Source organism: Humulus lupulus, chromosome 1, assembly GCF_963169125.1.
Source record: "Humulus lupulus chromosome 1, drHumLupu1.1, whole genome shotgun sequence".
NCBI classification, from domain to species: domain Eukaryota; kingdom Viridiplantae; phylum Streptophyta; class Magnoliopsida; order Rosales; family Cannabaceae; genus Humulus; species Humulus lupulus.
The window spans coordinates 297,480,539-297,488,874 of NC_084793.1; positions in this window are offsets into that span (position 1 = coordinate 297,480,539).

Below are 8,336 nucleotides of genomic sequence, written 5' to 3' on the forward strand. Positions count from 1 at the left end.
GAACGGCTTGAGAAGGAGAAGGCTGAGCAGCTTGAGAAGGAAAAGGCTGCTCCGGGCACTGTTTCGGAGGAAGCTCAGGAGGATAGTCATGCTATTCGTCCTGAGGGGTCCGGTGCCACTGATGCTGAGAAGGCCAAGGAGACTCCTCTTCTTTGAATCTGACCTCGGGGAGATCAGTTTTCGGGGCTGCGTCCCCTTATTTCTGTAATTATTTTAATTTATGCCCACGGGGCTGATACAATTCCCTTTACTATTCTTTTATATGCTTACATTTCTTGACTCGAAATATTTTGCACATTTTTTCATTGATGAACCGGTTATGTTTATTTATTCATACAAACATAGTTTGGATTTTTAGGTTCGAAATTCGATGCATTCATGCATAGTTTATTCGAATTATCCGCTTCCGACCTCGTTACTTATCAAGGTCGGATATTACTTTTACCATGAACTCAAGAGTACTTATATGGTGTGTAATATGAATGATCTGGTTATATCTTTTTTTGTTTAGTCACTTTTCCTCATCCTCAGTTCTTGCTCTGAGGTTAAGAGTTCGAAACTATTTTTCTTTAAGATATTCCAGCCTCGATCTCGACTTATCTCGAAATAGGTTTAGTTTCCTACTTATCATCGACTAATTTTTTGGCTGGTTTGTTCCAAACCTGTTGTGTTTGCATATCTGGTTAACTCCAAATGTTTTAGGTTCTTGATGGTCGGTTATATCCGATCTATCTAAGCTCGCGTATTTGGTCATGTCCAAATACTTTGTTTTTTATAATTCGGTTATGTCCGAACTATCTAAATCGCGTACTTGGTTACATCCAAATAATTTATGTCTTTGATAATTCGGTTATGTCCGAACTATCTAAATCGCGTACTTGGTTACATCCAAATACTTTATGTTTTTGATAATTCGGTTATGTCCGAACTATCTAAATCGCGTACTTGGTTACATCCAAATACTTTAACTTTATATATATTTATTATTTTTTAAGCTCGTGGTATGTATACCAATGATGCCCCCTTAATATCCTATGAGTGTGACCATAGGTTATTAGATTAAGGGAGATTGCAAAAATAAAAATACATTACATGTGAAACAAAGCAGACCTTTTATTTGATGAAATTCAAAAACAAACAAACAAACTAGTACAGATAGAAATTCATGGTTACAGGCAACACCTCCTACACTATTGATAATATGGTCTAAGGTGTTCGCCATTCCATGCTCGTGGTATCAGGCTCCCATCTAATCTCGCAAGTTTGTATACGCCAGGTCGGATGACTGATTCTATCTGGTATGGTCCTTCCCAGTTTGGCCCGAGCACTCCAGCTGCTGGATCTCGGGTTGCTAAGAATACGCGTCTCAAAATCAGGTCTCCTACTCCGAACTTTCGATCTCGGACCCTTTTATTGAAATATCTCGTGGTTCGTTGCTGGTAAGCAGCATTTCTCAGCTGAGACTCTTCTCTTTTTTCTTCGATCAAGTCTAGGGTTTCTTCGAGCTGAGTATGATTGGAACTTTGACCATAAATCTGAGTTCGGATCGTCGGAATTTTGACCTCGATGGGAAACATCGCCTCGCAGCCGTACGCTAGAGAGAACGGAGTATGTCTTGTTGAAGTCCGAGCTGTAGTCCTATATCCCCAAAGGACTTGAGGCAATTCCTCGGGCCATCGTCCCTTTGCCTCCTCCAACTTTTTCTTTAGAGAGCTCTTGAGAGTTTTGTTAACGGCTTCGACCTGACCATTCGCTTGAGGGTGAGCCACTGACGAAAAACTCTTTATTATACTGTTCTTGTTACAAAAGTTGGTGAATAAGTCGCAATCGAACTGGGTTCCGTTATCAGATACAATCTTTCTTGGTACTCCATATCGGCATACGATGTTCTTTACCACGAAATCAAGGATCTTTTTCGAAGTTATGGTCGCCAATGGTTCAGCCTCCGTCCATTTCGTGAAGTAATCAACGGCGACCACAGCATATTTAACTCCGCCTTTGCCAGTTGGGAGTGAGCCTATGAGGTCGATGCCCTATACCGCGAAAGGCCATGGGGATGTCAACATGGTCAGTTCGGAAGGTGGAGCTCGGGGTATCGTGGCGAATCTCTGGCATTTGTCGCACTTTTTCACGTACTCGAAGGAGTCCGTTTTAATGGTTGGCCAGAAATATCCTTGGCGTATAATCTTCTTGGATAGGCTATGCCCCCCGGTATGGTCTCCGCAGAACCCTTCATGAATTTCTTCAATGATCTTCTTAGCCTCGGGAGGAGTTACACATCTAAGCAACGGCAAGGAGTACCCTCTTCTGTATAACTTTCCGTCCAGAATGGTGTAACGAGGAAGTTGATACATCAACCTTCGAGCTTGATTTCGATCTCTTGGAAGAATTCCATTTTCGAGATAATCAACTATCGGACTCATCCAGGTTGGTTCTGTTTCAATCATACACACATCTTCCTCGTCTGGCTCAGTAATGCTGGGTGCTGATAGGTGTTCTATGGGTATAACATTCAGCTCTTCATTTTCGGCGGAAGTGGCGAGCCGAGCTAAGGCATCTGCATTTGAGTTTTGTTCTCGAGGAACCTGTTCGATTGCATAAAACTCGAAATACTCCAATGCGGATTTTGCCTTCTCCAGATAAGCTGCCATTCTTGTGCCACGAGCCTGGTATTCTCCCAAGATTTGATTAACCACGAGCTGGGAGTCGCTGTAGCAATGTATAGCTTTGGCCTTGAGTTCTTTTGCTATTCGTAGTCCCGCAAGTAAAGCCTCATACTCAGCTTCGTTATTAGATGCTTTAAAGCCAAATCTTAAAGCAGAGTGAAATTTGCTCCCTGCAGGAGTGATCAGAATAACTCCTGCCCCCGCTCCATTTTCATTTGACGAGCCGTCGACGTAAAGTTTCCACAGCTCGTGGGCCGTGGTTATTACCTCGTCATCGGCTATACCAGTGCACTCCACTATGAAGTCTGCCAAGGCTTGTGCCTTAATGGTCGTTCTTGGATGGTAAGTGATCTCGAACTGTCCGAGCTCAACAACCCATTTAAGGAGCTGACCTGACGCCTCTGGTTTAGACAGGACTTGCCTAAGTGGTTGATCTGTCAGTACATGGATGGGATGTGCTTGAAAGTAGGGGCAGAGCTTGCGAGATGAATGGATTAGGCTGAGGGCAAGCTTTTCCATCAATGGATATCTTGACTCTGCCCCCTGTAATCTTTTACTAATGTAATAGACGGGTTTCTGCACCCTCTCTTCCTCCCGAACGAGCACCGCGCTTATCGCGTGTTCGGTGGTTGAGAGGTACAGGAACAATACTTCTCCCGTCTCAGGCTTCGAGAGGATAGGTGGTTCGGCTAAGTGCTTTTTGAGCTTCTGAAAGGCCAGCTCGCATTCCTCTGTCCATTCAAACTTCTTACTTCCTTTCAATAAGTTGAAGAATGGAAGGCCACGATCCGTTGACTTTGAGATGAATCTGCTCAGGGCAGCCATCCTCCCAGTCAAGCTTTGGACATCTTTATGCTTCCGAGGTGAAGGCATATCAATCAGGGCCTTTATTTTGTCGGGATTAGCCTCGATCCCTCGAGAGTTGACAATAAAGCCTAGAAATTTTCCCGAAGACACCCCAAAAGTGCACTTCATAGGATTTAGCTTCATGTTGTATTTCCTGAGTACGCCAAAGCACTCTTCGAGATCGTCAACATGGTTCTTGTTAAGTTGAGACTTTACAAGCATGTCATCAACGTAAAATTCCATGTTGTTACCTATTTGCTCTAAAAACATCATGTTTACAAGCCGCTGGTACGTGGCTCCAGCATTCTTGAGTCCGAATGGCATGACATTGTAGCAGTAGAGCCCTTTATCTGTGATGAAACTTGTATGCTCTTGGTCGGGGGCATGCATGGGAATCTGGTTATATCCAGAATAGGCATCCATGAACGACATCAAGCCATGCCCCGCCGTGGCATCCACGAGCTGGTCAATTCTTGGCAGCAGAAAACAGTCTTTCGGGCAGGCCTTGTTGAGGTCCGAGTAGTCAATGCAGGTTCTCCACGTCCCATTGGGCTTCGGGACCAACACTGGATTGGCTACCCAGTCAGGGTAAAAAGCGTCCCTGATGAAATTGTTTGCTTTCAGCCTGTCAACTTCCTCCTTTAGTGCTTTCTTTCTATCCTCGTCCAGCTGTCTTCGCTTTTGTTGCTTCGGGGGAAAGCTTTTGTCTATATTCAATGCGTGGCTCGCAACATTTGGGCTTATCCCCACCATGTCTAAGTGTGACCATGCGAAGACATCCTGGTTTTTCTTGAGAAAGCAAATTAATTGCTATTTTGCCTCGCCTTGGAGGTGTTTTCCGACCTTTACCTTCTTTGAGGGTTCAGCTTCGTCGAGCTGAACTTCTTCGAGCTCTTCCAATGGTTCAAGGTCAACTTTCTCCTCAATCCTTGGATCGATTTCCTCGTCAATTTCTAAAACCGTCCCGTCCTTATTTTGTACGATAACGAGTGCTTGAGCGCTCGTTTGTTTCTTTCCCCTCAAAGAGATGCTGTAACACTCTCTCCCTGCCAATTGATCTCCCCTTAATGTTCCGACCCCGCTCGGAGTTGGGAACTTAAGGGCTAGATGCCTTACAGATGAAACTGCCCCCAGCCCGACCAGGGCGGGTCTCCCGAGCAGTACATTGTAGGCAGATGGTAACTCTACCACCACGAACTCCATCATCTTGGTCACCGAGACTGGATAGTCTCCCAAGGTCACAGGGAGTTCGATGGACCCCATACAGGCGGTTCCTTCTCCAGAAAAGTCGTACAAAGTGGTTGCACAAGCCTTCAGGTCGCGAAGGGAGAGTCCCATTTTCTCTAGTGTTGCTTTATAAAGAATGTTAATTGAGCTCCCATTATCTATGAGAACACGACGCACTCTTTTGTTGGCAAGCTGCAGGGTGATGACTAGTGGATCATGATGAGGGAACTGGACATGGGAGGCATCTTCCTCGGTGAAGGTTATAGGTTGAGTTTCTACTCTTTGGCTCTTTGGTGCCCTTGGTTCGGGTTCATAAGGAGACCCGTCCCCCGTCTTCAGCTTATTCACGTATCGCTTTTGAGCATTTCTACCTCCTCCCGCGAGATGAGGCCCTCCCGAGATGGTTATTACGTCCTCTCCATCAATCGGCGGGGGCCTATCTTCTTCCTGAGATCGGGAGTTATTATTCTGTGCCGCCGAAGGCGCGGCTATTCTCTGGCTTGCAGTAGTCTGTCCAGTATTCTGGTTTTTGACGTACTGCCGGAAATAACCTCTCGAGATCAACCCTTCGATCTCGTCCTTCAGCTGTCGGCACTCATCAGTTGTGTGTCCGGTGTCTCTGTGGAACCGGCAATACTTACTAGAATCCCTCTTGGATTTTTGATTCCTCATTGGGTCCGGACGCCTGAAGGGGACCTGGTTTTCATTAGCCAGGTATATGTTTTCCCGAGACTCGTTGAGCTCGGTGTGCACTTTATATACGGAGAAATACCTTTCTCCTTTCTTCTTCTTTCCTCCTTCAGCCTCGGGGTTATTTCCCTCGCTCTTCTTCCTCTTGGAGGGATTCTCCGAGGTAGGCTGTGGAGCTGCTGGGTCAGCCGAGGCTGAGGCAGAGTTAATGCTTATCGTTGTAGTTTCGGTCTGCGAGGTCGCCTTCAGCGTTGACCTCGCCTCCTCTACATTGACAAACCTCTACGCCCGTCTGTTAAATTCGGTTATTGACCTAACCGGTTTCCCTTGCATGTCATCCCAAAGGGCACTTCCGGGAAAAACACCAGCTCGGATAGCCATCAGGTGCCCACTGTCATCCACATCTCGAGCTCGGGCGACCTCTAGATTAAATCTTGTCAGGTAGCTTTTCAGTGTTTCGCCCGGCTGTTGTCTGACGTTAGTCAAAGTGGATGCCTCTGGTCTGACTCCCATCATAGCTCGGAACTGCTTCTTGAAGTCCCTAGACAACTGATCCCATGAAGTTATCGATTGTCTCTTGTACTTCTCGAACCAACTCTTGGCAGGTCCGGCCAATGATGTTGGAAACAACATGCACCTGAGCTCGTAACCCACGTTACTAGCTCTCATAATAGTGTTGAATGTACTCAGGTGGCTACATGGGTCGGTTTTTCCCTCAAACGCTGGGACGTGAGGAATCCGGAACCCTTGGGGAAACTGAGTGTTAGAAATATTGGGAGCAAACGGCTCGAGCTCCTCGTCAGAGTCTTCGTATCGACCATTCCCTCGTTCATTCTTTAAAAGCCTAAAGGCTTTTTCGAGCTGATCGATCCTTTCTTGGACTGGGTCCTTAGGTGGTGTCTGGAATTGACAATCATTGATCATGATTCCAGGCTCGCGTCTCCGTGAGGGATCTCTACGCCCATTCAGGTGATTCCTCAGGTCCGGATTTGTCTGATCTCCCTTCCCCCTGCTCTGATTCAGATGATTTCGCAGGTCAGGACGATTCTTGCGGCTTCCAATATTTTTACGACCTCGGTCGTGTTTACTGACGGACCTGGTCTCTCCGGACTCGTCACTGGTGAAACTCATTGATCGGTCATTTCGCGATGGGTTCTTCCCATGTCGCCTCGTCTCCGCAGTGCGAGACCGGGACGTCTGACTTCTCTCAGATTGTGCGCCTCTCCGCTCCTGGAAAGTCTCCCTGTGCCCTTGTCTATCCCCCGTACGCCCTTGATCCTGATTTCGAACAGGTTGAGCGTTTCTACGGGGAGGTGAAGGATATCTTACGGGAGACGGAGGGAACCGTATGGGCGACGGTGGTGGTCGCTCTTGCCTCGGCCTAGAGGGTCCAGAATTTTCCCGAGATGGGTCAGTCGCGTTCGGTGCACTACCAGGAACCTGAGTCCGAGCCTCGGCAGGAACTCGGTTATTCTCAGTTCCTGCAGGCACTTCCACAGGCGGATTAGGCGGGACCCGAGCTCGGGTACTCCTCTGGGGCCTATAAGGAGCGGATGGCTCTGCTGGTGCCGGAGGTTGAGTCGGCCTCCTTGTGGCAGCATCTTTCCGTGGACATCCACGGGGCCTCCGGGGAGGAACATGCACGTCCCTTGGAGGAGGGACTTGGTTTTCGCGCGGAGGCGGGGGCTGAGCCACCTGCGCCTCTACGGCCATCCTAGTCAACTCCTCATTCCGTTTGTTGGCTTCTGCCAGCAGCTGTTTCAATTGCCGATTTTCTAGTTCTACAATAGGAACATAACGCTCAGGATTGTAGTACATGTCCTCATCCCTTGGTTGTGGAGGTGGTCCCCGGGAATCAGAGGACCCACTTCTTTCATCAGCATCCGGGTTCTCCATTGGTTGTTTTCCAGGACGCCTTGGGTAATTTTCTTCAGGAGTGTTCTGATTGTTTACAGCCATGAATCTCTCAGGGATGAATGCTTAAGGCTCTCAACGAGAGCACCAAACTTTTGATGCCGTTTTTCGTCAACAGATAAAAGAAGAGCACAAAAACAATGAATAACGATGGCCAAACGGTACAAACAAATCAAACACACGGTTTTTTACGTGGTTCAGCAGTTAAATCTGCCTAGTCCACGAGTCTCTGTTATTAATCTTAAGATTATCTCTGAAAAATTCTTTAGCCTGAATTCTTCAGAGTTTTCTCTCAAGGATCAGAATTTCCCGTCCTTTACAATGATGCATGGCTTCTCTATTTATAGAGAAGGATGCAGAATACTATCCCACATAGTTTGGGTAGTTACTCTTTTGTGAATAAAATAAATGGCTTTAAATGCCTATAATCAGATAAAAAAGGAAACGTCCCTGAAGACCAGGAAACGCATAACTGATTAAATAATATCCCACGATTCTTGGGGATTTACATTAATAAATGAGGATTACATCTCATGTTTATAATACTTGTTGATATTCAAAGCGGCGATCGCGTATCTCTAAGGCTTTTTCCTTCCAAGTTTCCCATCATTGCCCGAGCCAGTGACATCTCCCGAGCTAACGTGGCTTTCAAGATAGTACGTCGAGCTCAAGACCCCTGCTCCGAAGTTGTTCCTAAAGAAGAGAGTGCTCTCAGAGCTCCCTTTCGAGCTCGAGATCATTTCAAGGTCACGATACTCGAGGTCGTATATCGTACTCTGCAGGCTCGATTTACAATCCTAGAGCATACCCTAACCCTCACGAGACCATTTATTGCGACCTCAGCTTTCGAGGTCATATTTACTATAGCTCGAAATCTGGGTATAACACTTCCAAACCCCGTTTTGAGTGTTTTTAAGGGTTTTTGACTTGGGGTTTCAATCCTTAAGGCCCGGGATCGAATCTACTCACCGTGTGGGCATGTTTCGAGGTCCC